This window comes from Ambystoma mexicanum, chromosome 5q (assembly GCF_040938575.1).
Source record: "Ambystoma mexicanum isolate Mex_15411 chromosome 5q, UKY_AmexF1_1, whole genome shotgun sequence".
NCBI lineage: Eukaryota > Metazoa > Chordata > Amphibia > Caudata > Ambystomatidae > Ambystoma > Ambystoma mexicanum.
In genome coordinates, this window is record NC_090933.1 from 528,699,660 (window position 1) to 528,724,513 (window position 24,854).

Sequence of the window (24,854 nt, forward strand, 5' to 3'; positions counted from 1 at the left end):
TGCAAGCAGGTGCCTCTTGCCCGCGTGTGCTGGGACACTGCAGCTTTGGACGTGAGCCAACTTGCCCTTTTCAGTGGGCCAGTACCCGTGACTCCAGTGAGAGAAGAGGAAAAGAAAGAACTTTCCCCTTCTCTGTTGAGTTGCCCCAGTGGCCTAATGGATAAGGCACTGGCCTCCTAAGCCAGGGATTGTGGGTTCGAGTCCCATCTGGGGTGGTTCGTGGCATTTTGTTCACACTTCTGCCAAAGCATGCAAAAGGTTTTTGAGGTAGTAGGGGGTGGGCGCAGGCTAGTACTTTGCTGGGCGCTGTGAAGTCCAGAACGTGCTCTGCTGGTAGCAGACTTTAAATGCCGGGAGACTGCAGAGTGTAGCAACGCCTCATGTCAGCGAAGAGACACAGATGAGTGGTAAGAAAGACAGGGAAAATATGCTTTCTGGAATCAGAGCTCCTGCAGACAGGGCTCACTCTTCTGCCAGCTCCGACCTGCTCCGATGAAAACGAAATAAAAGAGCAAAGGCTGCGCACTTTGAACCAATTATTCGAAGCATCGTATTGAAATGAAATAAAAGGTTAACAGCCCTGGGTGGCATCAAAGTGGAATTTCCTGAATATGTCACCAATGCCATGCAATGCGCCTGTTGCACAGTATCACGCCTGTTGCCGGCCCTCGCGCGGGTGACTCTTTGGGATAGCAGAAAGTGGACGGAAGACTTTTAGGATGATAGTAAAAAAAACAGAAGCGAGCACATGACTTTATTTGCGACGATTGGCGAGTTTTGAATAAAATAGTGAAAATGAAGAAAAAGCGTCTTGCTGGAGAATGCGGGCATCGATCCCGCTACCTCTCGCATGCTAAGCGAGCGCTCTACCATCTGAGCTAATTCCCCTCCTCCTCGAAGGCTCTCGATACACTGCTTCAGAGCTGAAGCACAATCTCCGGCTCACACTTGCTTGGCTGTCCAGGGACCTGTAGTGCATAAAGCCCTTTCTCTTCATCTGCGGCAGAGGAAATCACAATCTCACCCCTTTGCCCAAAACAAAATACCTTCAGTGGAGCTACAAGTAAAGCTGCAGATGGCCATCCATTGCAACGAGGATTGGCCAACCAGGTATTAATAGCAGAGTGACTCCACTGCCACGCCCTTTCACGCTGGACCTGCGCTTGTGATCAAGAGGCTGCACGCCAGTCCCATAGACCCGAGAGCCCAATTGAAAAGGTGCTTGCTTCTCACTTTATTTCTCTCGCTATTTCTTGCTGTTTTAGGCCGCTGACACGCCGCCTGCAGCCAAAGGACCAGCGCTGGAGTGCCCTTTGTCATTTTTACCAGCTGGCCATATTTTACAATCGAGCGTCAGAATACCAAACAGGTAAGAGTTAGGTCTGGGAATTGAGTCCACTTTCCATCGTGTGTCCCATAAAGCGGAAGTGTCCAGCCGAGTGCAAGCAGGTGCCTTTTGCCCGCGTGTGCTGGGACACTGCAGCTTTGGACGTGAGCCAACTTGCCCTTTTCAGTGGGCCAGTACCCGTGACTCCAGTGAGAGAAGAGGAAAAGAAAGAACTTTCCCCTTCTCTGTCGAGTGGCCCCAGTGGCCTAATGGATAAGGCACTGGCCTCCTAAGCCAGGGATTGTGGGTTCGAGTCCCATCTGGGGTGGTTCGTGGCATTTTGTTCACACTTCTGCCAAAGCATGCAAAAGGTTTTTGCGGTAGTAGGGGGTGGGCGCAGGCTAGTACTTTGCTGGGCGCTGTGAAGTCCAGAACGTGCTCTGCTGGTAGCAGACTTTAAATGCCGGGAGACTGCAGAGTGTAGCAACGCCTCATGTCAGCGAAGAGACACAGATGAGTGGTAAGAAAGACAGGGAAAATATGCTTTCTGGAATCAGAGCTCCTGCAGACAGGGCTCACTCTTCTGCCAGCTCCGACCTGCTCCGATGAAAACGAAATAAAAGAGCAAAGGCTGCGCACTTTGAACCAATTATTCGAAGCATCGTATTGAAATGAAATAAAAGGTTAACAGCCCTGGGTGGCATCAAAGTGGAATTTCCTGAATATGTCACCAATGCCATGCAATGCGCCTGTTGCACAGTATCACGCCTGTTGCCGGCCCTCGCGCGGATGACTCTTTGGGATAGCAGAAAGTGGACGGAAGACTTTTAGGATGATAGTAAAAAAAACAGAAGCGAGCACATGACTTTATTTGCGACGATTGGCGAGTTTTGAATAAAATAGTGAAAATGAAGAAAAAGCGTCTTGCTGGAGAATGCGGGCATCGATCCCGCTACCTCTCGCATGCTAAGCGAGCGCTCTACCATCTGAGCTAATTCCCCTCCTCCTCGAAGGCTCTCGATACACTGCTTCAGAGCTGAAGCACAATCTCCGGCTCACACTTGCTTGGCTGTCCAGGGACCTGTAGTGCATAAAGCCCTTTCTCTTCATCTGCGGCAGAGGAAATCACAATCTCACCCCTTTGCCCAAAACAAAATACCTTCAGTGGAGCTACAAGTAAAGCTGCAGATGGCCATCCATTGCAACGAGGATTGGCCAACCAGGTATTAATAGCAGAGTGACTCCACTGCCACGCCCTTTCACGCTGGACCTGCGCTTGTGATCAAGAGGCTGCACGCCAGTCCCATAGACCCGAGAGCCCAATTGAAAAGGTGCTTGCTTCTCACTTTATTTCTCTCGCTATTTCTTGCTGTTTTAGGCCGCTGACACGCCGCCTGCAGCCAAAGGACCAGCGCTGGAGTGCCCTTTGTCATTTTTACCAGCTGGCCATATTTTACAATCGAGCGTCAGAATACCAAACAGGTAAGAGTTAGGTCTGGGAATTGAGTCCACTTTCCATCGTGTGTCCCATAAAGCGGAAGTGTCCAGCCGAGTGCAAGCAGGTGCCTTTTGCCCGCGTGTGCTGGGACACTGCAGCTTTGGACGTGAGCCAACTTGCCCTTTTCAGTGGGCCAGTACCCGTGACTCCAGTGAGAGAAGAGGAAAAGAAAGAACTTTCCCCTTCTCTGTCGAGTGGCCCCAGTGGCCTAATGGATAAGGCACTGGCCTCCTAAGCCAGGGATTGTGGGTTCGAGTCCCATCTGGGGTGGTTCGTGGCATTTTGTTCACACTTCTGCCAAAGCATGCAAAAGGTTTTTGCGGTAGTAGGGGGTGGGCGCAGGCTAGTACTTTGCTGGGCGCTGTGAAGTCCAGAACGTGCTCTGCTGGTAGCAGACTTTAAATGCCGGGAGACTGCAGAGTGTAGCAACGCCTCATGTCAGCGAAGAGACACAGATGAGTGGTAAGAAAGACAGGGAAAATATGCTTTCTGGAATCAGAGCTCCTGCAGACAGGGCTCACTCTTCTGCCAGCTCCGACCTGCTCCGATGAAAACGAAATAAAAGAGCAAAGGCTGCGCACTTTGAACCAATTATTCGAAGCATCGTATTGAAATGAAATAAAAGGTTAACAGCCCTGGGTGGCATCAAAGTGGAATTTCCTGAATATGTCACCAATGCCATGCAATGCGCCTGTTGCACAGTATCACGCCTGTTGCCGGCCCTCGCGCGGATGACTCTTTGGGATAGCAGAAAGTGGACGGAAGACTTTTAGGATGATAGTAAAAAAAACAGAAGCGAGCACATGACTTTATTTGCGACGATTGGCGAGTTTTGAATAAAATAGTGAAAATGAAGAAAAAGCGTCTTGCTGGAGAATGCGGGCATCGATCCCGCTACCTCTCGCATGCTAAGCGAGCGCTCTACCATCTGAGCTAATTCCCCTCCTCCTCGAAGGCTCTCGATACACTGCTTCAGAGCTGAAGCACAGTCTCCGGCTCACACTTGCTTGGCTGTCCAGGGACCTGTAGTGCATAAAGCCCTTTCTCTTCATCTGCCGCAGAGGAAATCACAATCTCACCCCTTTGCCCAAAACAAAATACCTTCAGTGGAGCTACAAGTAAAGCTGCAGATGGCCATCCATTGCAACGAGGATTGGCCAACCAGGTATTAATAGCAGAGTGACTCCACTCCCACGCCCTTTCACGCTGGACCTGCGCTTGTGATCAAGAGGCTGCACGCCAGTCCCATAGACCCGAGAGCCCAATTGAAAAGGTGCTTGCTTCTCACTTTATTTCTCTCGCTATTTCTTGCTGTTTTAGGCCGCTGACACGCCGCCTGCAGCCAAAGGACCAGCGCTGGAGTGCCCTTTGTCATTTTTACCAGCTGGCCATATTTTACAATCGAGCGTCAGAATACCAAACAGGTAAGAGTTAGGTCTGGGAATTGAGTCCACTTTCCATCGTGTGTCCCATAAAGCGGAAGTGTCCAGCCGAGTGCAAGCAGGTGCCTCTTGCCCGCGTGTGCTGGGACACTGCAGCTTTGGACGTGAGCCAACTTGCCCTTTTCAGTGGGCCAGTACCCGTGACTCCAGTGAGAGAAGAGGAAAAGAAAGAACTTTCCCCTTCTCTGTCGAGTTGCCCCAGTGGCCTAATGGATAAGGCACTGGCCTCCTAAGCCAGGGATTGTGGGTTCGAGTCCCATCTGGGGTGGTTCGTGGCATTTTGTTCACACTTCTGCCAAAGCATGCAAAAGGTTTTTGAGGTAGTAGGGGGTGGGCGCAGGCTAGTACTTTGCTGGGCGCTGTGAAGTCCAGAACGTGCTCTGCTGGTAGCAGACTTTAAATGCCGGGAGACTGCAGAGTGTAGCAACGCCTCATGTCAGCGAAGAGACACAGATGAGGGGTAAGAAAGACAGGGAAAATATGCTTTCTGGAATCAGAGCTCCTGCAGACAGGGCTCACTCTTCTGCCAGCTCCGACCTGCTCCGATGAAAACGAAATAAAAGAGCAAAGGCTGCGCACTTTGAACCAATTATTCGAAGCATCGTATTGAAATGAAATAAAAGGTTAACAGCCCTGGGTGGCATCAAAGTGGAATTTCCTGAATATGTCACCAATGCCATGCAATGCGCCTGTTGCACAGTATCACGCCTGTTGCCGGCCCTCGCGCGGGTGACTCTTTGGGATAGCAGAAAGTGGACGGAAGACTTTTAGGATGATAGTAAAAAAAACAGAAGCGAGCACATGACTTTATTTGCGACGATTGGCGAGTTTTGAATAAAATAGTGAAAATGAAGAAAAAGCGTCTTGCTGGAGAATGCGGGCATCGATCCCGCTACCTCTCGCATGCTAAGCGAGCGCTCTACCATCTGAGCTAATTCCCCTCCTCCTCGAAGGCTCTCGATACACTGCTTCAGAGCTGAAGCACAATCTCCGGCTCACACTTGCTTGGCTGTCCAGGGACCTGTAGTGCATAAAGCCCTTTCTCTTCATCTGCGGCAGAGGAAATCACAATCTCACCCCTTTGCCCAAAACAAAATACCTTCAGTGGAGCTACAAGTAAAGCTGCAGATGGCCATCCATTGCAACGAGGATTGGCCAACCAGGTATTAATAGCAGAGTGACTCCACTGCCACGCCCTTTCACGCTGGACCTGCGCTTGTGATCAAGAGGCTGCACGCCAGTCCCATAGACCCGAGAGCCCAATTGAAAAGGTGCTTGCTTCTCACTTTATTTCTCTCGCTATTTCTTGCTGTTTTAGGCCGCTGACACGCCGCCTGCAGCCAAAGGACCAGCGCTGGAGTGCCCTTTGTCATTTTTACCAGCTGGCCATATTTTACAATCGAGCGTCAGAATACCAAACAGGTAAGAGTTAGGTCTGGGAATTGAGTCCACTTTCCATCGTGTGTCCCATAAAGCGGAAGTGTCCAGCCGAGTGCAAGCAGGTGCCTTTTGCCCGCGTGTGCTGGGACACTGCAGCTTTGGACGTGAGCCAACTTGCCCTTTTCAGTGGGCCAGTACCCGTGACTCCAGTGAGAGAAGAGGAAAAGAAAGAACTTTCCCCTTCTCTGTCGAGTGGCCCCAGTGGCCTAATGGATAAGGCACTGGCCTCCTAAGCCAGGGATTGTGGGTTCGAGTCCCATCTGGGGTGGTTCGTGGCATTTTGTTCACACTTCTGCCAAAGCATGCAAAAGGTTTTTGCGGTAGTAGGGGGTGGGCGCAGGCTAGTACTTTGCTGGGCGCTGTGAAGTCCAGAACGTGCTCTGCTGGTAGCAGACTTTAAATGCCGGGAGAGTGCAGAGTGTAGCAACGCCTCATGTCAGCGAAGAGACACAGATGAGTGGTAAGAAAGACAGGGAAAATATGCTTTCTGGAATCAGAGCTCCTGCAGACAGGGCTCACTCTTCTGCCAGCTCCGACCTGCTCCGATGAAAACGAAATAAAAGAGCAAAGGCTGCGCACTTTGAACCAATTATTCGAAGCATCGTATTGAAATGAAATAAAAGGTTAACAGCCCTGGGTGGCATCAAAGTGGAATTTCCTGAATATGTCACCAATGCCATGCAATGCGCCTGTTGCACAGTATCACGCCTGTTGCCGGCCCTCGCGCGGATGACTCTTTGGGATAGCAGAAAGTGGACGGAAGACTTTTAGGATGATAGTAAAAAAAACAGAAGCGAGCACATGACTTTATTTGCGACGATTGGCGAGTTTTGAATAAAATAGTGAAAATGAAGAAAAAGCGTCTTGCTGGAGAATGCGGGCATCGATCCCGCTACCTCTCGCATGCTAAGCGAGCGCTCTACCATCTGAGCTAATTCCCCTCCTCCTCGAAGGCTCTCGATACACTGCTTCAGAGCTGAAGCACAATCTCCGGCTCACACTTGCTTGGCTGTCCAGGGACCTGTAGTGCATAAAGCCCTTTCTCTTCATCTGCGGCAGAGGAAATCACAATCTCACCCCTTTGCCCAAAACAAAATACCTTCAGTGGAGCTACAAGTAAAGCTGCAGATGGCCATCCATTGCAACGAGGATTGGCCAACCAGGTATTAATAGCAGAGTGACTCCACTGCCACGCCCTTTCACGCTGGACCTGCGCTTGTGATCAAGAGGCTGCACGCCAGTCCCATAGACCCGAGAGCCCAATTGAAAAGGTGCTTGCTTCTCACTTTATTTCTCTCGCTATTTCTTGCTGTTTTAGGCCGCTGACACGCCGCCTGCAGCCAAAGGACCAGCGCTGGAGTGCCCTTTGTCATTTTTACCAGCTGGCCATATTTTACAATCGAGCGTCAGAATACCAAACAGGTAAGAGTTAGGTCTGGGAATTGAGTCCACTTTCCATCGTGTGTCCCATAAAGCGGAAGTGTCCAGCCGAGTGCAAGCAGGTGCCTTTTGCCCGCGTGTGCTGGGACACTGCAGCTTTGGACGTGAGCCAACTTGCCCTTTTCAGTGGGCCAGTACCCGTGACTCCAGTGAGAGAAGAGGAAAAGAAAGAACTTTCCCCTTCTCTGTCGAGTGGCCCCAGTGGCCTAATGGATAAGGCACTGGCCTCCTAAGCCAGGGATTGTGGGTTCGAGTCCCATCTGGGGTGGTTCGTGGCATTTTGTTCACACTTCTGCCAAAGCATGCAAAAGGTTTTTGCGGTAGTAGGGGGTGGGCGCAGGCTAGTACTTTGCTGGGCGCTGTGAAGTCCAGAACGTGCTCTGCTGGTAGCAGACTTTAAATGCCGGGAGACTGCAGAGTGTAGCAACGCCTCATGTCAGCGAAGAGACACAGATGAGTGGTAAGAAAGACAGGGAAAATATGCTTTCTGGAATCAGAGCTCCTGCAGACAGGGCTCACTCTTCTGCCAGCTCCGACCTGCTCCGATGAAAACGAAATAAAAGAGCAAAGGCTGCGCACTTTGAACCAATTATTCGAAGCATCGTATTGAAATGAAATAAAAGGTTAACAGCCCTGGGTGGCATCAAAGTGGAATTTCCTGAATATGTCACCAATGCCATGCAATGCGCCTGTTGCACAGTATCACGCCTGTTGCCGGCCCTCGCGCGGATGACTCTTTGGGATAGCAGAAAGTGGACGGAAGACTTTTAGGATGATAGTAAAAAAAACAGAAGCGAGCACATGACTTTATTTGCGACGATTGGCGAGTTTTGAATAAAATAGTGAAAATGAAGAAAAAGCGTCTTGCTGGAGAATGCGGGCATCGATCCCGCTACCTCTCGCATGCTAAGCGAGCGCTCTACCATCTGAGCTAATTCCCCTCCTCCTCGAAGGCTCTCGATACACTGCTTCAGAGCTGAAGCACAGTCTCCGGCTCACACTTGCTTGGCTGTCCAGGGACCTGTAGTGCATAAAGCCCTTTCTCTTCATCTGCCGCAGAGGAAATCACAATCTCACCCCTTTGCCCAAAACAAAATACCTTCAGTGGAGCTACAAGTAAAGCTGCAGATGGCCATCCATTGCAACGAGGATTGGCCAACCAGGTATTAATAGCAGAGTGACTCCACTCCCACGCCCTTTCACGCTGGACCTGCGCTTGTGATCAAGAGGCTGCACGCCAGTCCCATAGACCCGAGAGCCCAATTGAAAAGGTGCTTGCTTCTCACTTTATTTCTCTCGCTATTTCTTGCTGTTTTAGGCCGCTGACACGCCGCCTGCAGCCAAAGGACCAGCGCTGGAGTGGCCTTTGTCATTTTTACCAGCTGGCCATATTTTACAATCGAGCGTCAGAATACCAAACAGGTAAGAGTTAGGTCTGGGAATTGAGTCCACTTTCCATCGTGTGTCCCATAAAGCGGAAGTGTCCAGCCGAGTGCAAGCAGGTGCCTTTTGCCCGCGTGTGCTGGGACACTGCAGCTTTGGACGTGAGCCAACTTGCCCTTTTCAGTGGGCCAGTACCCGTGACTCCAGTGAGAGAAGAGGAAAAGAAAGAACTTTCCCCTTCTCTGTCGAGTGGCCCCAGTGGCCTAATGGATAAGGCACTGGCCTCCTAAGCCAGGGATTGTGGGTTCGAGTCCCATCTGGGGTGGTTCGTGGCATTTTGTTCACACTTCTGCCAAAGCATGCAAAAGGTTTTTGCGGTAGTAGGGGGTGGGCGCAGGCTAGTACTTTGCTGGGCGCTGTGAAGTCCAGAACGTGCTCTGCTGGTAGCAGACTTTAAATGCCGGGAGACTGCAGAGTGTAGCAACGCCTCATGTCAGCGAAGAGACACAGATGAGTGGTAAGAAAGACAGGGAAAATATGCTTTCTGGAATCAGAGCTCCTGCAGACAGGGCTCACTCTTCTGCCAGCTCCGACCTGCTCCGATGAAAACGAAATAAAAGAGCAAAGGCTGCGCACTTTGAACCAATTATTCGAAGCATCGTATTGAAATGAAATAAAAGGTTAACAGCCCTGGGTGGCATCAAAGTGGAATTTCCTGAATATGTCACCAATGCCATGCAATGCGCCTGTTGCACAGTATCACGCCTGTTGCCGGCCCTCGCGCGGGTGACTCTTTGGGATAGCAGAAAGTGGACGGAAGACTTTTAGGATGATAGTAAAAAAAACAGAAGCGAGCACATGACTTTATTTGCGACGATTGGCGAGTTTTGAATAAAATAGTGAAAATGAAGAAAAAGCGTCTTGCTGGAGAATGCGGGCATCGATCCCGCTACCTCTCACATGCTAAGCGAGCGCTCTACCATCTGAGCTAATTCCCCTCCTCCTCGAAGGCTCTCGATACACTGCTTCAGAGCTGAAGCACAATCTCCGGCTCACACTTGCTTGGCTGTCCAGGGACCTGTAGTGCATAAAGCCCTTTCTCTTCATCTGCGGCAGAGGAAATCACAATCTCACCCCTTTGCCCAAAACAAAATACCTTCAGTGGAGCTACAAGTAAAGCTGCAGATGGCCATCCATTGCAACGAGGATTGGCCAACCAGGTATTAATAGCAGAGTGACTCCACTGCCACGCCCTTTCACGCTGGACCTGCGCTTGTGATCAAGAGGCTGCACGCCAGTCCCATAGACCCGAGAGCCCAATTGAAAAGGTGCTTGCTTCTCACTTTATTTCTCTCGCTATTTCTTGCTGTTTTAGGCCGCTGACACGCCGCCTGCAGCCAAAGGACCAGCGCTGGAGTGCCCTTTGTCATTTTTACCAGCTGGCCATATTTTACAATCGAGCGTCAGAATACCAAACAGGTAAGAGTTAGGTCTGGGAATTGAGTCCACTTTCCATCGTGTGTCCCATAAAGCGGAAGTGTCCAGCCGAGTGCAAGCAGGTGCCTTTTGCCCGCGTGTGCTGGGACACTGCAGCTTTGGACGTGAGCCAACTTGCCCTTTTCAGTGGGCCAGTACCCGTGACTCCAGTGAGAGAAGAGGAAAAGAAAGAACTTTCCCCTTCTCTGTCGAGTGGCCCCAGTGGCCTAATGGATAAGGCACTGGCCTCCTAAGCCAGGGATTGTGGGTTCGAGTCCCATCTGGGGTGGTTCGTGGCATTTTGTTCACACTTCTGCCAAAGCATGCAAAAGGTTTTTGCGGTAGTAGGGGGTGGGCGCAGGCTAGTACTTTGCTGGGCGCTGTGAAGTCCAGAACGTGCTCTGCTGGTAGCAGACTTTAAATGCCGGGAGACTGCAGAGTGTAGCAACGCCTCATGTCAGCGAAGAGACACAGATGAGTGGTAAGAAAGACAGGGAAAATATGCTTTCTGGAATCAGAGCTCCTGCAGACAGGGCTCACTCTTCTGCCAGCTCCGACCTGCTCCGATGAAAACGAAATAAAAGAGCAAAGGCTGCGCACTTTGAACCAATTATTCGAAGCATCGTATTGAAATGAAATAAAAGGTTAACAGCCCTGGGTGGCATCAAAGTGGAATTTCCTGAATATGTCACCAATGCCATGCAATGCGCCTGTTGCACAGTATCACGCCTGTTGCCGGCCCTCGCGCGGATGACTCTTTGGGATAGCAGAAAGTGGACGGAAGACTTTTAGGATGATAGTAAAAAAAACAGAAGCGAGCACATGACTTTATTTGCGACGATTGGCGAGTTTTGAATAAAATAGTGAAAATGAAGAAAAAGCGTCTTGCTGGAGAATGCGGGCATCGATCCCGCTACCTCTCGCATGCTAAGCGAGCGCTCTACCATCTGAGCTAATTCCCCTCCTCCTCGAAGGCTCTCGATACACTGCTTCAGAGCTGAAGCACAGTCTCCGGCTCACACTTGCTTGGCTGTCCAGGGACCTGTAGTGCATAAAGCCCTTTCTCTTCATCTGCCGCAGAGGAAATCACAATCTCACCCCTTTGCCCAAAACAAAATACCTTCAGTGGAGCTACAAGTAAAGCTGCAGATGGCCATCCATTGCAACGAGGATTGGCCAACCAGGTATTAATAGCAGAGTGACTCCACTCCCACGCCCTTTCACGCTGGACCTGCGCTTGTGATCAAGAGGCTGCACGCCAGTCCCATAGACCCGAGAGCCCAATTGAAAAGGTGCTTGCTTCTCACTTTATTTCTCTCGCTATTTCTTGCTGTTTTAGGCCGCTGACACGCCGCCTGCAGCCAAAGGACCAGCGCTGGAGTGCCCTTTGTCATTTTTACCAGCTGGCCATATTTTACAATCGAGCGTCAGAATACCAAACAGGTAAGAGTTAGGTCTGGGAATTGAGTCCACTTTCCATCGTGTGTCCCATAAAGCGGAAGTGTCCAGCCGAGTGCAAGCAGGTGCCTCTTGCCCGCGTGTGCTGGGACACTGCAGCTTTGGACGTGAGCCAACTTGCCCTTTTCAGTGGGCCAGTACCCGTGACTCCAGTGAGAGAAGAGGAAAAGAAAGAACTTTCCCCTTCTCTGTCGAGTTGCCCCAGTGGCCTAATGGATAAGGCACTGGCCTCCTAAGCCAGGGATTGTGGGTTCGAGTCCCATCTGGGGTGGTTCGTGGCATTTTGTTCACACTTCTGCCAAAGCATGCAAAAGGTTTTTGAGGTAGTAGGGGGTGGGCGCAGGCTAGTACTTTGCTGGGCGCTGTGAAGTCCAGAACGTGCTCTGCTGGTAGCAGACTTTAAATGCCGGGAGACTGCAGAGTGTAGCAACGCCTCATGTCAGCGAAGAGACACAGATGAGTGGTAAGAAAGACAGGGAAAATATGCTTTCTGGAATCAGAGCTCCTGCAGACAGGGCTCACTCTTCTGCCAGCTCCGACCTGCTCCGATGAAAACGAAATAAAAGAGCAAAGGCTGCGCACTTTGAACCAATTATTCGAAGCATCGTATTGAAATGAAATAAAAGGTTAACAGCCCTGGGTGGCATCAAAGTGGAATTTCCTGAATATGTCACCAATGCCATGCAATGCGCCTGTTGCACAGTATCACGCCTGTTGCCGGCCCTCGCGCGGGTGACTCTTTGGGATAGCAGAAAGTGGACGGAAGACTTTTAGGATGATAGTAAAAAAAACAGAAGCGAGCACATGACTTTATTTGCGACGATTGGCGAGTTTTGAATAAAATAGTGAAAATGAAGAAAAAGCGTCTTGCTGGAGAATGCGGGCATCGATCCCGCTACCTCTCGCATGCTAAGCGAGCGCTCTACCATCTGAGCTAATTCCCCTCCTCCTCGAAGGCTCTCGATACACTGCTTCAGAGCTGAAGCACAATCTCCGGCTCACACTTGCTTGGCTGTCCAGGGACCTGTAGTGCATAAAGCCCTTTCTCTTCATCTGCGGCAGAGGAAATCACAATCTCACCCCTTTGCCCAAAACAAAATACCTTCAGTGGAGCTACAAGTAAAGCTGCAGATGGCCATCCATTGCAACGAGGATTGGCCAACCAGGTATTAATAGCAGAGTGACTCCACTGCCACGCCCTTTCACGCTGGACCTGCGCTTGTGATCAAGAGGCTGCACGCCAGTCCCATAGACCCGAGAGCCCAATTGAAAAGGTGCTTGCTTCTCACTTTATTTCTCTCGCTATTTCTTGCTGTTTTAGGCCGCTGACACGCCGCCTGCAGCCAAAGGACCAGCGCTGGAGTGCCCTTTGTCATTTTTACCAGCTGGCCATATTTTACAATCGAGCGTCAGAATACCAAACAGGTAAGAGTTAGGTCTGGGAATTGAGTCCACTTTCCATCGTGTGTCCCATAAAGCGGAAGTGTCCAGCCGAGTGCAAGCAGGTGCCTTTTGCCCGCGTGTGCTGGGACACTGCAGCTTTGGACGTGAGCCAACTTGCCCTTTTCAGTGGGCCAGTACCCGTGACTCCAGTGAGAGAAGAGGAAAAGAAAGAACTTTCCCCTTCTCTGTCGAGTGGCCCCAGTGGCCTAATGGATAAGGCACTGGCCTCCTAAGCCAGGGATTGTGGGTTCGAGTCCCATCTGGGGTGGTTCGTGGCATTTTGTTCACACTTCTGCCAAAGCATGCAAAAGGTTTTTGCGGTAGTAGGGGGTGGGCGCAGGCTAGTACTTTGCTGGGCGCTGTGAAGTCCAGAACGTGCTCTGCTGGTAGCAGACTTTAAATGCCGGGAGACTGCAGAGTGTAGCAACGCCTCATGTCAGCGAAGAGACACAGATGAGTGGTAAGAAAGACAGGGAAAATATGCTTTCTGGAATCAGAGCTCCTGCAGACAGGGCTCACTCTTCTGCCAGCTCCGACCTGCTCCGATGAAAACGAAATAAAAGAGCAAAGGCTGCGCACTTTGAACCAATTATTCGAAGCATCGTATTGAAATGAAATAAAAGGTTAACAGCCCTGGGTGGCATCAAAGTGGAATTTCCTGAATATGTCACCAATGCCATGCAATGCGCCTGTTGCACAGTATCACGCCTGTTGCCGGCCCTCGCGCGGATGACTCTTTGGGATAGCAGAAAGTGGACGGAAGACTTTTAGGATGATAGTAAAAAAAACAGAAGCGAGCACATGACTTTATTTGCGACGATTGGCGAGTTTTGAATAAAATAGTGAAAATGAAGAAAAAGCGTCTTGCTGGAGAATGCGGGCATCGATCCCGCTACCTCTCGCATGCTAAGCGAGCGCTCTACCATCTGAGCTAATTCCCCTCCTCCTCGAAGGCTCTCGATACACTGCTTCAGAGCTGAAGCACAATCTCCGGCTCACACTTGCTTGGCTGTCCAGGGACCTGTAGTGCATAAAGCCCTTTCTCTTCATCTGCGGCAGAGGAAATCACAATCTCACCCCTTTGCCCAAAACAAAATACCTTCAGTGGAGCTACAAGTAAAGCTGCAGATGGCCATCCATTGCAACGAGGATTGGCCAACCAGGTATTAATAGCAGAGTGACTCCACTGCCACGCCCTTTCACGCTGGACCTGCGCTTGTGATCAAGAGGCTGCACGCCAGTCCCATAGACCCGAGAGCCCAATTGAAAAGGTGCTTGCTTCTCACTTTATTTCTCTCGCTATTTCTTGCTGTTTTAGGCCGCTGACACGCCGCCTGCAGCCAAAGGACCAGCGCTGGAGTGCCCTTTGTCATTTTTACCAGCTGGCCATATTTTACAATCGAGCGTCAGAATACCAAACAGGTAAGAGTTAGGTCTGGGAATTGAGTCCACTTTCCATCGTGTGTCCCATAAAGCGGAAGTGTCCAGCCGAGTGCAAGCAGGTGCCTTTTGCCCGCGTGTGCTGGGACACTGCAGCTTTGGACGTGAGCCAACTTGCCCTTTTCAGTGGGCCAGTACCCGTGACTCCAGTGAGAGAAGAGGAAAAGAAAGAACTTTCCCCTTCTCTGTCGAGTGGCCCCAGTGGCCTAATGGATAAGGCACTGGCCTCCTAAGCCAGGGATTGTGGGTTCGAGTCCCATCTGGGGTGGTTCGTGGCATTTTGTTCACACTTCTGCCAAAGCATGCAAAAGGTTTTTGCGGTAGTAGGGGGTGGGCGCAGGCTAGTACTTTGCTGGGCGCTGTGAAGTCCAGAACGTGCTCTGCTGGTAGCAGACTTTAAATGCCGGGAGACTGCAGAGTGTAGCAACGCCTCATGTCAGCGAAGAGACACAGATGAGTGGTAAGAAAGACAGGGAAAATATGCTTTCTGGAATCAGAGCTCCTGCAGACAGGGCTCACTCTTCTGCCAGCTCCGACCTGCTCCGATGAAAACGAAATAAAAGAGCAAAGGCTGCGCACTTTGAACCAATTATTCGAAGCATCGTATTGAAATGAAATAAAAGGTTAACAGCCCTGGGTGGCATCAAAGTGGAATTTCCTGAATATGTCACCAATGCCATGCAATGCGCCTGTTGCACAGTATCACGCCTGTTGCCGGCCCTCGCGCGGATGACTCTTTGGGATAGCAGAAAGTGGACGGAAGACTTTTAGGATGATAGTAAAAAAAACAGAAGCGAGCACATGACTTTATTTGCGACGATTGGCGAGTTTTGAATAAAATAGTGAAAATGAAGAAAAAGCGCCTTGCTGGAGAATGCGGGCATCGATCCCGCTACCTCTCGCATGCTAAGCGAGCGCTCTACCATCTGAGCTAATTCCCCTCCTCCTCGAAGGCTCTCGATACACTGCTTCAGAGCTGAAGCACAGTCTCCGGCTCACACTTGCTTGGCTGTCCAGGGACCTGTAGTGCATAAAGCCCTTTCTCTTCATCTGCCGCAGAGGAAATCACAATCTCACCCCTTTGCCCAAAACAAAATACCTTCAGTGGAGCTACAAGTAAAGCTGCAGATGGCCATCCATTGCAACGAGGATTGGCCAACCAGGTATTAATAGCAGAGTGACTCCACTCCCACGCCCTTTCACGCTGGACCTGCGCTTGTGATCAAGAGGCTGCACGCCAGTCCCATAGACCCGAGAGCCCAATTGAAAAGGTGCTTGCTTCTCACTTTATTTCTCTCGCTATTTCTTGCTGTTTTAGGCCGCTGACACGCCGCCTGCAGCCAAAGGACCAGCGCTGGAGTGCCCTTTGTCATTTTTACCAGCTGGCCATATTTTACAATCGAGCGTCAGAATACCAAACAGGTAAGAGTTAGGTCTGGGAATTGAGTCCACTTTCCATCGTGTGTCCCATAAAGCGGAAGTGTCCAGCCGAGTGCAAGCAGGTGCCTCTTGCCCGCGTGTGCTGGGACACTGCAGCTTTGGACGTGAGCCAACTTGCCCTTTTCAGTGGGCCAGTACCCGTGACTCCAGTGAGAGAAGAGGAAAAGAAATAACTTTCCCCTTCTCTGTCGAGTTGCCCCAGTGGCCTAATGGATAAGGCACTGGCCTCCTAAGCCAGGGATTGTGGGTTCGAGTCCCATCTGGGGTGGTTCGTGGCATTTTGTTCACACTTCTGCCAAAGCATGCAAAAGGTTTTTGAGGTAGTAGGGGGTGGGCGCAGGCTAGTACTTTGCTGGGCGCTGTGAAGTCCAGAACGTGCTCTGCTGGTAGCAGACTTTAAATGCCGGGAGACTGCAGAGTGTAGCAACGCCTCATGTCAGCGAAGAGACACAGATGAGTGGTAAGAAAGACAGGGAAAATATGCTTTCTGGAATCAGAGCTCCTGCAGACAGGGCTCACTCTTCTGCCAGCTCCGACCTGCTCCGATGAAAACGAAATAAAAGAGCAAAGGCTGCGCACTTTGAACCAATTATTCGAAGCATCGTATTGAAATGAAATAAAAGGTTAACAGCCCTGGGTGGCATCAAAGTGGAATTTCCTGAATATGTCACCAATGCCATGCAATGCGCCTGTTGCACAGTATCACGCCTGTTGCCGGCCCTCGCGCGGGTGACTCTTTGGGATAGCAGAAAGTGGACGGAAGACTTTTAGGATGATAGTAAAAAAAACAGAAGCGAGCACATGACTTTATTTGCGACGATTGGCGAGTTTTGAATAAAATAGTGAAAATGAAGAAAAAGCGTCTTGCTGGAGAATGCGGGCATCGATCCCGCTACCTCTCGCATGCTAAGCGAGCGCTCTACCATCTGAGCTAATTCCCCTCCTCCTCGAAGGCTCTCGATACACTGCTTCAGAGCTGAAGCACAATCTCCGGCTCACACTTGCTTGGCTGTCCAGGGACCTGTAGTGCATAAAGCCCTTTCTCTTCATCTGCGGCAGAGGAAATCACAATCTCACCCCTTTGCCCAAAACAAAATACCTTCAGTGGAGCTACAAGTAAAGCTGCAGATGGCCATCCATTGCAACGAGGATTGGCCAACCAGGTATTAATAGCAGAGTGACTCCACTGCCACGCCCTTTCACGCTGGACCTGCGCTTGTGATCAAGAGGCTGCACGCCAGTCCCATAGACCCGAGAGCCCAATTGAAAAGGTGCTTGCTTCTCACTTTATTTCTCTCGCTATTTCTTGCTGTTTTAGGCCGCTGACACGCCGCCTGCAGCCAAAGGACCAGCGCTGGAGTGCCCTTTGTCATTTTTACCAGCTGGCCATATTTTACAATCGAGCGTCAGAATACCAAACAGGTAAGAGTTAGGTCTGGGAATTGAGTCCACTTTCCATCGTGTGTCCCATAAAGCGGAAGTGTCCAGCCGAGTGCAAGCAGGTGCCTTTTGCCCGCGTGTGCTGGGACACTGCAGCTTTGGACGTGAGCCAACTTGCCCTTTTCAGTGGGCCAGTACCTGTGACTCCAGTGAGAGAAGAGGAAAAGAAAGAACTTTCCCCTTCTCTGTCGAGTGGCCCCAGTGGCCTAATGGATAAGGCACTGGCCTCCTAAGCCAGGGATTGTGGGTTCGAGTCCCATCTGGGGTGGTTCGTGGCATTTTGTTCACACTTCTGCCAAAGCATGCAAAAGGTTTTTGCGGTAGTAGGGGGTGGGCGCAGGCTAGTACTTTGCTGGGCGCTGTGAAGTCCAGAACGTGCTCTGCTGGTAGCAGACTTTAAATGCCGGGAGACTGCAGAGTGTAGCAACGCCTCATGTCAGCGAAGAGACACAGATGAGTGGTAAGAAAGACAGGGAAAATATGCTTTCTGGAATCAGAGCTCCTGCAGACAGGGCTCACTCTTCTGCCAGCTCCGACCTGCTCCGATGAAAACGAAATAAAAGAGCAAAGGCTGCGCACTTTGAACCAATTATTCGAAGCATCGTATTGAAATGAAATAAAAGGTTAACAGCCCTGGGTGGCATCAAAGTGGAATTTCCTGAATATGTCACCAATGCCATGCAATGCGCCTGTTGCACAGTATCACGCCTGTTGCCGGCCCTCGCGCGGGTGACTCTTTGGGATAGCAGAAAGTGGACGGAAGACTTTTAGGATGATAGTAAAAAAAACAGAAGCGAGCACATGACTTTATTTGCGACGATTGGCGAGTTTTGAATAAAATAGTGAAAATGAAGAAAAAGCGTCTTGCTGGAGAATGCGGGCATCGATCCCGCTACCTCTCACATGCTAAGCGAGCGCTCTACCATCTGAGCTAATTCCCCTCCTCCTCGAAGGCTCTCGATACACTGCTTCAGAGCTGAAGCACAATCTCCGGCTCACACTTGCTTGGCTGTCCAGGGACCTGTAGTGCATAAAGCCCTTTCTCTTCATCTGCGGCAGAGGAAATCACAATCTCACCCCTTTGCCCAAAACAAAATACCTTCAGTGGAGCTACAAGTAAAGCTGCAGATGGCCATCCATTGCAACGAGGATTGGCCAACCAGGTATTAATAGCAGAGTGACTCCACTGCCACGCCCTTTCACGCTGGACCTGCGCTTGTGATCAAGAGGCTGCACGCCAGTCCCATAGACCCGAGAGCCCAATTGAAAAGGTGCTTGCTTCTCACTTTATTTCTCTCGCTATTTCTTGCTGTTTTAGGCCGCTGACACGCCGCCTGCAGCCAAAGGACCAGCGCTGGAGTGCCCTTTGTCATTTTTACCAGCTGGCCATATTTTACAATCGAGCGTCAGAATACCAAACAGGTAAGAGTTAGGTCTGGGAATTGAGTCCACTTTCCATCGTGTGTCCCATAAAGCGGAAGTGTCCAGCCGAGTGCAAGCAGGTGCCTTTTGCCCGCGTGTGCTGGGACACTGCAGCTTTGGACGTGAGCCAACTTGCCCTTTTCAGTGGGCCAGTACCCGTGACTCCAGTGAGAGAAGAGGAAAAGAAAGAACTTTCCCCTTCTCTGTCGAGTGGCCCCAGTGGCCTAATGGATAAGGCACTGGCCTCCTAAGCCAGGGATTGTGGGTTCGAGTCCCATCTGGGGTGGTTCGTGGCATTTTGTTCACACTTCTGCCAAAGCATGCAAAAGGTTTTTGCGGTAGTAGGGGGTGGGCGCAGGCTAGTACTTTGCTGGGCGCTGTGAAGTCCAGAACGTGCTCTGCTGGTAGCAGACTTTAAATGCCGGGAGACTGCAGAGTGTAGCAACGCCTCATGTCAGCGAAGAGACACAGATGAGTGGTAAGAAAGACAGGGAAAATATGCTTTCTGGAATCAGAGCTCCTGCAGACAGGGCTCACTCTTCTGCCAGCTCCGACCTGCTCCGATGAAAACGAAATAAAAGAGCAAAGGCTGCGCACTTTGAACCAATTATTCGAAGCATCGTATTGAAATGAAATAAAAGGTTAACAGCCCTGGGTGGCATCAAAGTGGAATTTCCTGAATATGTCACCAATGCCATGCAATGCGCCTGTTGCACAGTATCACGCCTGTTGCCGGCCCTCGCGCGGATGACTCTTTGGGATAGCAGAAAGTGGACGGAAGACTTTTAGGATGATAGTAAAAAAAACAGAAGCGAGCACATGACTTTATTTGCGACGATTGGCGAGTTTTGAATAAAATAGTGAAAATGAAGTAAAAGCGTCTTGCTGGAGAATGCGGGCATCGATCCCGCTACCTCTCGCATGCTAAGCGAGCGCTCTACCATCTGAGCTAATTCCCCTCCTCCTCGAAGGCTCTCGATACACTGCTTCAGAGCTGAAGCACAGTCTCCGGCTCACACTTGCTTGGCTGTCCAGGGACCTGTAGTGCATAAAGCCCTTTCTCTTCATCTGCCGCAGAGGAAATCACAATCTCACCCCTTTGCCCAAAACAAAATACCTTCAGTGGAGCTACAAGTAAAGCTGCAGATGGCCATCCATTGCAACGAGGATTGGCCAACCAGGTATTAATAGCAGAGTGACTCCACTGCCACGCCCTATCACGCTGGACCTGCGCTTGTGATCAAGAGGCTGCACGCCAGTCCCATAGACCCGAGAGCCCAATTGAAAAGGTGCTTGCTTCTCACTTTATTTCTCTCGCTATTTCTTGCTGTTTTAGGCCGCTGACACGCCGCCTGCAGCCAAAGGACCAGCGCTGGAGTGCCCTTTGTCATTTTTACCAGCTGGCCATATTTTACAATCGAGCGTCAGAATACCAAACAGGTAAGAGTTAGGTCTGGGAATTGAGTCCACTTTCCATCGTGTGTCCCATAAAGCGGAAGTGTCCAGCCGAGTGCAAGCAGGTGCCTTTTGCCCGCGTGTGCTGGGACACTGCAGCTTTGGACGTGAGCCAACTTGCCCTTTTCAGTGGGCCAGTACCCGTGACTCCAGTGAGAGAAGAGGAAAAGAAAGAACTTTCCCCTTCTCTGTCGAGTGGCCCCAGTGGCCTAATGGATAAGGCACTGGCCTCCTAAGCCAGGGATTGTGGGTTCGAGTCCCATCTGGGGTGGTTCGTGGCATTTTGTTCACACTTCTGCCAAAGCATGCAAAAGGTTTTTGCGGTAGTAGGGGGTGGGCGCAGGCTAGTACTTTGCTGGGCGCTGTGAAGTCCAGAACGTGCTCTGCTGGTAGCAGACTTTAAATGCCGGGAGACTGCAGAGTGTAGCAACGCCTCATGTCAGCGAAGAGACACAGATGAGTGGTAAGAAAGACAGGGAAAATATGCTTTCTGGAATCAGAGCTCCTGCAGACAGGGCTCACTCTTCTGCCAGCTCCGACCTGCTCCGATGAAAACGAAATAAAAGAGCAAAGGCTGCGCACTTTGAACCAATTATTCGAAGCATCGTATTGAAATGAAATAAAAGGTTAACAGCCCTGGGTGGCATCAAAGTGGAATTTCCTGAATATGTCACCAATGCCATGCAATGCGCCTGTTGCACAGTATCACGCCTGTTGCCGGCCCTCGCGCGGGTGACTCTTTGGGATAGCAGAAAGTGGACGGAAGACTTTTAGGATGATAGTAAAAAAAACAGAAGCGAGCACATGACTTTATTTGCGACGATTGGCGAGTTTTGAATAAAATAGTGAAAATGAAGAAAAAGCGTCTTGCTGGAGAATGCGGGCATCGATCCCGCTACCTCTCACATGCTAAGCGAGCGCTCTACCATCTGAGCTAATTCCCCTCCTCCTCGAAGGCTCTCGATACACTGCTTCAGAGCTGAAGCACAATCTCCGGCTCACACTTGCTTGGCTGTCCAGGGACCTGTAGTGCATAAAGCCCTTTCTCTTCATCTGCGGCAGAGGAAATCACAATCTCACCCCTTTGCCCAAAACAAAATACCTTCAGTGGAGCTACAAGTAAAGCTGCAGATGGCCATCCATTGCAACGAGGATTGGCCAACCAGGTATTAATAGCAGAGTGACTCCACTGCCACGCCCTTTCACGCTGGACCTGCGCTTGTGATCAAGAGGCTGCACGCCAGTCCCATAGACCCGAGAGCCCAATTGAAAAGGTGCTTGCTTCTCACTTTATTTCTCTCGCTATTTCTTGCTGTTTTAGGCCGCTGACACGCCGCCTGCAGCCAAAGGACCAGCGCTGGAGTGCCCTTTGTCATTTTTACCAGCTGGCCATATTTTACAATCGAGCGTCAGAATACCAAACAGGTAAGAGTTAGGTCTGGGAATTGAGTCCACTTTCCATCGTGTGTCCCATAAAGCGGAAGTGTCCAGCCGAGTGCAAGCAGGTGCCTTTTGCCCGCGTGTGCTGGGACACTGCAGCTTTGGACGTGAGCCAACTTGCCCTTTTCAGTGGGCCAGTACCCGTGACTCCAGTGAGAGAAGAGGAAAAGAAAGAACTTTCCCCTTCTCTGTCGAGTGGCCCCAGTGGCCTAATGGATAAGGCACTGGCCTCCTAAGCCAGGGATTGTGGGTTCGAGTCCCATCTGGGGTGGTTCGTGGCATTTTGTTCACACTTCTGCCAAAGCATGCAAAAGGTTTTTGCGGTAGTAGGGGGTGGGCGCAGGCTAGTACTTTGCTGGGCGCTGTGAAGTCCAGAACGTGCTCTGCTGGTAGCAGACTTTAAATGCCGGGAGACTGCAGAGTGTAGCAACGCCTCATGTCAGCGAAGAGACACAGATGAGTGGTAAGAAAGACAGGGAAAATATGCTTTCTGGAATCAGAGCTCCTGCAGACAGGGCTCACTCTTCTGCCAGCTCCGACCTGCTCCGATGAAAACGAAATAAAAGAGCAAAGGCTGCGCACTTTGAACCAATTATTCGAAGCATCGTATTGAAATGAAATAAAAGGTTAACAGCCCTGGGTGGCATCAAAGTGGAATTTCCTGAATATGTCACCAATGCCATGCAATGCGCCTGTTGCACAGTATCACGCCTGTTGCCGGCCCTCGCGCGGATGACTCTTTGGGATAGCAGAAAGTGGACGGAAGACTTTTAGGATGATAGTAAAAAAAACAGAAGCGAGCACATGACTTTATTTGCGACGATTGGCGAGTTTTGAATAAAATAGTGAAAATGAAGAAAAAGCGTCTTGCTGGAGAATGCGGGCATCGATCCCGCTACCTCTCGCATGCTAAGCGAGCGCTCTACCATCTGAGCTAATTCCCCTCCTCCTCGAAGGCTCTCGATACACTGCTTCAGAGCTGAAGCACAGTCTCCGGCTCACACTTGCTTGGCTGTCCAGGGACCTGTAGTGCATAAAGCCCTTTCTCTTCATCTGCCGCAGAGGAAATCACAATCTCACCCCTTTGCCCAAAACAAAATACCTTCAGTGGAGCTACAAGTAAAGCTGCAGATGGCCATCCATTGCAACGAGGATTGGCCAACCAGGTATTAATAGCAGAGTGACTCCACTCCCACGCCCTTTCACGCTGGACCTGCGCTTGTGATCAAGAGGCTGCACGCCAGTCCCATAGACCCGAGAGCCCAATTGAAAAGGTGCTTGCTTCTCACTTTATTTCTCTCGCTATTTCTTGCTGTTTTAGGCCGCTGACACGCCGCCTGCAGCCAAAGGACCAGCGCTGGAGTGCCCTTTGTCATTTTTACCAGCTGGCCATATTTTACAATCGAGCGTCAGAATACCAAACAGGTAAGAGTTAGGTCTGGGAATTGAGTCCACTTTCCATCGTGTGTCCCATAAAGCGGAAGTGTCCAGCCGAGTGCAAGCAGGTGCCTCTTGCCCGCGTGTGCTGGGACACTGCAGCTTTGGACGTGAGCCAACTTGCCCTTTTCAGTGGGCCAGTACCCGTGACTCCAGTGAGAGAAGAGGAAAAGAAAGAACTTTCCCCTTCTCTGTCGAGTTGCCCCAGTGGCCTAATGGATAAGGCACTGGCCTCCTAAGCCAGGGATTGTGGGTTCGAGTCCCATCTGGGGTGGTTCGTGGCATTTTGTTCACACTTCTGCCAAAGCATGCAAAAGGTTTTTGAGGTAGTAGGGGGTGGGCGCAGGCTAGTACTTTGCTGGGCGCTGTGAAGTCCAGAACGTGCTCTGCTGGTAGCAGACTTTAAATGCCGGGAGACTGCAGAGTGTAGCAACGCCTCATGTCAGCGAAGAGACACAGATGAGTGGTAAGAAAGACAGGGAAAATATGCTTTCTGGAATCAGAGCTCCTGCAGACAGGGCTCACTCTTCTGCCAGCTCCGACCTGCTCCGATGAAAACGAAATAAAAGAGCAAAGGCTGCGCACTTTGAACCAATTATTCGAAGCATCGTATTGAAATGAAATAAAAGGTTAACAGCCCTGGGTGGCATCAAAGTGGAATTTCCTGAATATGTCACCAATGCCATGCAATGCGCCTGTTGCACAGTATCACGCCTGTTGCCGGCCCTCGCGCGGGTGACTCTTTGGGATAGCAGAAAGTGGACGGAAGACTTTTAGGATGATAGTAAAAAAAACAGAAGCGAGCACATGACTTTATTTGCGACGATTGGCGAGTTTTGAATAAAATAGTGAAAATGAAGAAAAAGCGTCTTGCTGGAGAATGCGGGCATCGATCCCGCTACCTCTCGCATGCTAAGCGAGCGCTCTACCATCTGAGCTAATTCCCCTCCTCCTCGAAGGCTCTCGATACACTGCTTCAGAGCTGAAGCACAATCTCCGGCTCACACTTGCTTGGCTGTCCAGGGACCTGTAGTGCATAAAGCCCTTTCTCTTCATCTGCGGCAGAGGAAATCACAATCTCACCCCTTTGCCCAAAACAAAATACCTTCAGTGGAGCTACAAGTAAAGCTGCAGATGGCCATCCATTGCAACGAGGATTGGCCAACCAGGTATTAATAGCAGAGTGACTCCACTGCCACGCCCTTTCACGCTGGACCTGCGCTTGTGATCAAGAGGCTGCACGCCAGTCCCATAGACCCGAGAGCCCAATTGAAAAGGTGCTTGCTTCTCACTTTATTTCTCTCGCTATTTCTTGCTGTTTTAGGCCGCTGACACGCCGCCTGCAGCCAAAGGACCAGCGCTGGAGTGCCCTTTGTCATTTTTACCAGCTGGCCATATTTTACAATCGAGCGTCAGAATACCAAACAGGTAAGAGTTAGGTCTGGGAATTGAGTCCACTTTCCATCGTGTGTCCCATAAAGCGGAAGTGTCCAGCCGAGTGCAAGCAGGTGCCTTTTGCCCGCGTGTGCTGGGACACTGCAGCTTTGGACGTGAGCCAACTTGCCCTTTTCAGTGGGCCAGTACCCGTGACTCCAGTGAGAGAAGAGGAAAAGAAAGAACTTTCCCCTTCTCTGTCGAGTGGCCCCAGTGGCCTAATGGATAAGGCACTGGCCTCCTAAGCCAGGGATTGTGGGTTCGAGTCCCATCTGGGGTGGTTCGTGGCATTTTGTTCACACTTCTGCCAAAGCATGCAAAAGGTTTTTGCGGTAGTAGGGGGTGGGCGCAGGCTAGTACTTTGCTGGGCGCTGTGAAGTCCAGAACGTGCTCTGCTGGTAGCAGACTTTAAATGCCGGGAGACTGCAGAGTGTAGCAA

At 50.7% G+C, this 24,854-nt stretch overlaps 35 non-coding genes across 35 annotated transcripts; 18 read left to right on the plus strand and 17 right to left on the minus strand.

The window, feature by feature from the left end:
• The first annotated feature begins 142 nt into the window (after positions 1 to 142).
• On the plus strand, positions 143 to 215 carry TRNAR-CCU (transfer RNA arginine (anticodon CCU)). The gene has a single exon. It is a non-coding gene; the product is annotated as a tRNA-Arg (tRNA).
• Positions 216 to 815: 600 nt separating this feature from the next.
• TRNAA-AGC (transfer RNA alanine (anticodon AGC)) lies at positions 816 to 888 on the minus strand. Its single transcript has one exon. It is a non-coding gene; the product is annotated as a tRNA-Ala (tRNA).
• A 694-nt stretch (positions 889 to 1,582) lies between these two features.
• TRNAR-CCU (transfer RNA arginine (anticodon CCU)) lies at positions 1,583 to 1,655 on the plus strand. The gene has a single exon. It is a non-coding gene; the product is annotated as a tRNA-Arg (tRNA).
• Positions 1,656 to 2,255: 600 nt separating this feature from the next.
• TRNAA-AGC (transfer RNA alanine (anticodon AGC)) lies at positions 2,256 to 2,328 on the minus strand. Its single transcript has one exon. It is a non-coding gene; the product is annotated as a tRNA-Ala (tRNA).
• A 694-nt stretch (positions 2,329 to 3,022) lies between these two features.
• TRNAR-CCU (transfer RNA arginine (anticodon CCU)) lies at positions 3,023 to 3,095 on the plus strand. The gene has a single exon. It is a non-coding gene; the product is annotated as a tRNA-Arg (tRNA).
• A 600-nt stretch (positions 3,096 to 3,695) lies between these two features.
• Positions 3,696 to 3,768, minus strand: TRNAA-AGC (transfer RNA alanine (anticodon AGC)). Its single transcript has one exon. It is a non-coding gene; the product is annotated as a tRNA-Ala (tRNA).
• A 694-nt stretch (positions 3,769 to 4,462) lies between these two features.
• Positions 4,463 to 4,535, plus strand: TRNAR-CCU (transfer RNA arginine (anticodon CCU)). Its single transcript has one exon. It is a non-coding gene; the product is annotated as a tRNA-Arg (tRNA).
• A 600-nt stretch (positions 4,536 to 5,135) lies between these two features.
• On the minus strand, positions 5,136 to 5,208 carry TRNAA-AGC (transfer RNA alanine (anticodon AGC)). The gene has a single exon. It is a non-coding gene; the product is annotated as a tRNA-Ala (tRNA).
• A 694-nt stretch (positions 5,209 to 5,902) lies between these two features.
• Positions 5,903 to 5,975, plus strand: TRNAR-CCU (transfer RNA arginine (anticodon CCU)). Its single transcript has one exon. It is a non-coding gene; the product is annotated as a tRNA-Arg (tRNA).
• Positions 5,976 to 6,575: 600 nt separating this feature from the next.
• Positions 6,576 to 6,648, minus strand: TRNAA-AGC (transfer RNA alanine (anticodon AGC)). Its single transcript has one exon. It is a non-coding gene; the product is annotated as a tRNA-Ala (tRNA).
• Positions 6,649 to 7,342: 694 nt separating this feature from the next.
• On the plus strand, positions 7,343 to 7,415 carry TRNAR-CCU (transfer RNA arginine (anticodon CCU)). The gene has a single exon. It is a non-coding gene; the product is annotated as a tRNA-Arg (tRNA).
• A 600-nt stretch (positions 7,416 to 8,015) lies between these two features.
• TRNAA-AGC (transfer RNA alanine (anticodon AGC)) lies at positions 8,016 to 8,088 on the minus strand. The gene has a single exon. It is a non-coding gene; the product is annotated as a tRNA-Ala (tRNA).
• A 694-nt stretch (positions 8,089 to 8,782) lies between these two features.
• TRNAR-CCU (transfer RNA arginine (anticodon CCU)) lies at positions 8,783 to 8,855 on the plus strand. The gene has a single exon. It is a non-coding gene; the product is annotated as a tRNA-Arg (tRNA).
• Positions 8,856 to 9,455: 600 nt separating this feature from the next.
• TRNAA-AGC (transfer RNA alanine (anticodon AGC)) lies at positions 9,456 to 9,528 on the minus strand. Its single transcript has one exon. It is a non-coding gene; the product is annotated as a tRNA-Ala (tRNA).
• A 694-nt stretch (positions 9,529 to 10,222) lies between these two features.
• On the plus strand, positions 10,223 to 10,295 carry TRNAR-CCU (transfer RNA arginine (anticodon CCU)). The gene has a single exon. It is a non-coding gene; the product is annotated as a tRNA-Arg (tRNA).
• A 600-nt stretch (positions 10,296 to 10,895) lies between these two features.
• On the minus strand, positions 10,896 to 10,968 carry TRNAA-AGC (transfer RNA alanine (anticodon AGC)). The gene has a single exon. It is a non-coding gene; the product is annotated as a tRNA-Ala (tRNA).
• Positions 10,969 to 11,662: 694 nt separating this feature from the next.
• Positions 11,663 to 11,735, plus strand: TRNAR-CCU (transfer RNA arginine (anticodon CCU)). The gene has a single exon. It is a non-coding gene; the product is annotated as a tRNA-Arg (tRNA).
• Positions 11,736 to 12,335: 600 nt separating this feature from the next.
• TRNAA-AGC (transfer RNA alanine (anticodon AGC)) lies at positions 12,336 to 12,408 on the minus strand. The gene has a single exon. It is a non-coding gene; the product is annotated as a tRNA-Ala (tRNA).
• Positions 12,409 to 13,102: 694 nt separating this feature from the next.
• Positions 13,103 to 13,175, plus strand: TRNAR-CCU (transfer RNA arginine (anticodon CCU)). The gene has a single exon. It is a non-coding gene; the product is annotated as a tRNA-Arg (tRNA).
• Positions 13,176 to 13,775: 600 nt separating this feature from the next.
• On the minus strand, positions 13,776 to 13,848 carry TRNAA-AGC (transfer RNA alanine (anticodon AGC)). The gene has a single exon. It is a non-coding gene; the product is annotated as a tRNA-Ala (tRNA).
• Positions 13,849 to 14,542: 694 nt separating this feature from the next.
• TRNAR-CCU (transfer RNA arginine (anticodon CCU)) lies at positions 14,543 to 14,615 on the plus strand. Its single transcript has one exon. It is a non-coding gene; the product is annotated as a tRNA-Arg (tRNA).
• A 600-nt stretch (positions 14,616 to 15,215) lies between these two features.
• On the minus strand, positions 15,216 to 15,288 carry TRNAA-AGC (transfer RNA alanine (anticodon AGC)). Its single transcript has one exon. It is a non-coding gene; the product is annotated as a tRNA-Ala (tRNA).
• A 694-nt stretch (positions 15,289 to 15,982) lies between these two features.
• On the plus strand, positions 15,983 to 16,055 carry TRNAR-CCU (transfer RNA arginine (anticodon CCU)). The gene has a single exon. It is a non-coding gene; the product is annotated as a tRNA-Arg (tRNA).
• Positions 16,056 to 16,655: 600 nt separating this feature from the next.
• TRNAA-AGC (transfer RNA alanine (anticodon AGC)) lies at positions 16,656 to 16,728 on the minus strand. The gene has a single exon. It is a non-coding gene; the product is annotated as a tRNA-Ala (tRNA).
• Positions 16,729 to 17,422: 694 nt separating this feature from the next.
• Positions 17,423 to 17,495, plus strand: TRNAR-CCU (transfer RNA arginine (anticodon CCU)). The gene has a single exon. It is a non-coding gene; the product is annotated as a tRNA-Arg (tRNA).
• Positions 17,496 to 18,095: 600 nt separating this feature from the next.
• On the minus strand, positions 18,096 to 18,168 carry TRNAA-AGC (transfer RNA alanine (anticodon AGC)). The gene has a single exon. It is a non-coding gene; the product is annotated as a tRNA-Ala (tRNA).
• Positions 18,169 to 18,862: 694 nt separating this feature from the next.
• TRNAR-CCU (transfer RNA arginine (anticodon CCU)) lies at positions 18,863 to 18,935 on the plus strand. The gene has a single exon. It is a non-coding gene; the product is annotated as a tRNA-Arg (tRNA).
• Positions 18,936 to 19,535: 600 nt separating this feature from the next.
• TRNAA-AGC (transfer RNA alanine (anticodon AGC)) lies at positions 19,536 to 19,608 on the minus strand. Its single transcript has one exon. It is a non-coding gene; the product is annotated as a tRNA-Ala (tRNA).
• Positions 19,609 to 20,302: 694 nt separating this feature from the next.
• TRNAR-CCU (transfer RNA arginine (anticodon CCU)) lies at positions 20,303 to 20,375 on the plus strand. Its single transcript has one exon. It is a non-coding gene; the product is annotated as a tRNA-Arg (tRNA).
• Positions 20,376 to 20,975: 600 nt separating this feature from the next.
• TRNAA-AGC (transfer RNA alanine (anticodon AGC)) lies at positions 20,976 to 21,048 on the minus strand. Its single transcript has one exon. It is a non-coding gene; the product is annotated as a tRNA-Ala (tRNA).
• Positions 21,049 to 21,742: 694 nt separating this feature from the next.
• On the plus strand, positions 21,743 to 21,815 carry TRNAR-CCU (transfer RNA arginine (anticodon CCU)). The gene has a single exon. It is a non-coding gene; the product is annotated as a tRNA-Arg (tRNA).
• Positions 21,816 to 22,415: 600 nt separating this feature from the next.
• Positions 22,416 to 22,488, minus strand: TRNAA-AGC (transfer RNA alanine (anticodon AGC)). The gene has a single exon. It is a non-coding gene; the product is annotated as a tRNA-Ala (tRNA).
• Positions 22,489 to 23,182: 694 nt separating this feature from the next.
• TRNAR-CCU (transfer RNA arginine (anticodon CCU)) lies at positions 23,183 to 23,255 on the plus strand. Its single transcript has one exon. It is a non-coding gene; the product is annotated as a tRNA-Arg (tRNA).
• Positions 23,256 to 23,855: 600 nt separating this feature from the next.
• TRNAA-AGC (transfer RNA alanine (anticodon AGC)) lies at positions 23,856 to 23,928 on the minus strand. Its single transcript has one exon. It is a non-coding gene; the product is annotated as a tRNA-Ala (tRNA).
• Positions 23,929 to 24,622: 694 nt separating this feature from the next.
• On the plus strand, positions 24,623 to 24,695 carry TRNAR-CCU (transfer RNA arginine (anticodon CCU)). The gene has a single exon. It is a non-coding gene; the product is annotated as a tRNA-Arg (tRNA).
• The last annotated feature ends 159 nt before the right edge of the window (positions 24,696 to 24,854 follow it).